This window comes from Sus scrofa, chromosome 6 (assembly GCF_000003025.6).
Source record: "Sus scrofa isolate TJ Tabasco breed Duroc chromosome 6, Sscrofa11.1, whole genome shotgun sequence".
NCBI classification, from domain to species: domain Eukaryota; kingdom Metazoa; phylum Chordata; class Mammalia; order Artiodactyla; family Suidae; genus Sus; species Sus scrofa.
In genome coordinates, this window is record NC_010448.4 from 62,230,977 (window position 1) to 62,232,014 (window position 1,038).

The following is a 1,038-nucleotide window of genomic DNA, read 5'->3' on the forward strand; positions in this document are numbered from 1 at the left end:
TCCAGGATGTTCTCCCTTCCGGAAATGCCCCCTTTCTGAATTTTCATTGGATGAAGCGCGCTGCGCCTCAGCGCGTGTTCTTCTGGGTAATGTAGTGCAAACGACTCACGAAGGGCGCCCCAAGCCGTGATCGCAGGGAAAAAAACCGAGTTCCCTGACTCCCTAGGGGTTAGGGATCCGGCGTCATCGCTGCTGTGGCCTAGAATTGATCCTGGCCTGTGAACTTCCGCAGGCCCCGGACTCGGCCAAAAAACAAACAAACGAACAAACAATCCGGGGAAAAAAACCAAGCCTCTAGGGCGGGTGGGGCTGCATAGGTGTGTGTTTGGTTTTGGTCGGGCCTGAGCCATGGGGTAGTTTCTTTGCTAGGGATTTCACCCGAGAAGCAGCAGTAACAAGGCAGAATCCTTAACGGCCAGGCCACCAGGGAACTCCAACATACTTCTTAAGGGGCAAGGATACCTGGGGAGGGGAGGGGGAACTTAAGAGTATTTAAGAGTTTTTAATGCTACTGACCACTGAGTGTTTGGACATGATCTCCGTCTCCTTGAAGCCAAACAATATTGATTCTACTAGTCGCTGGAAGCAAAGGCAGCCTGAAGTATTAAAGTCATTTCTTAAGCTTTGGTCAAGAACAAGAAAAAAGTCAGACAGGGCACTGACTGGGAATACGGGAAAAAAAAAAAAAAATTTGAGCAGGGCTGAAGCAGCTGGACACGAGGGAGAGAGCCGCTTCTGGTCCCCTAAAAAAGGCTCTCCTGACCGCATAGTCAGTGAGTGTGCCCAATTCAGTGGGAAACATTGATGGATGATAGGGCCACCCAAGATGGCTCTTCTCGTGCTCTTTTACACATCCCCTGCTGTGCTAGTCTGATTCACTGATACCCTACTCACATGGCTGAACTTCCCTCTTAATCATAAGGCCTAATCAGTCAATGCACAGGTCATTGCCCTGGCCACAGCTAATGATTGTTCTCATCTTTAGATCATAAGGACTTCACATTGATAGTTGATCAAAAAGGCTGTGAGTGGCATGCT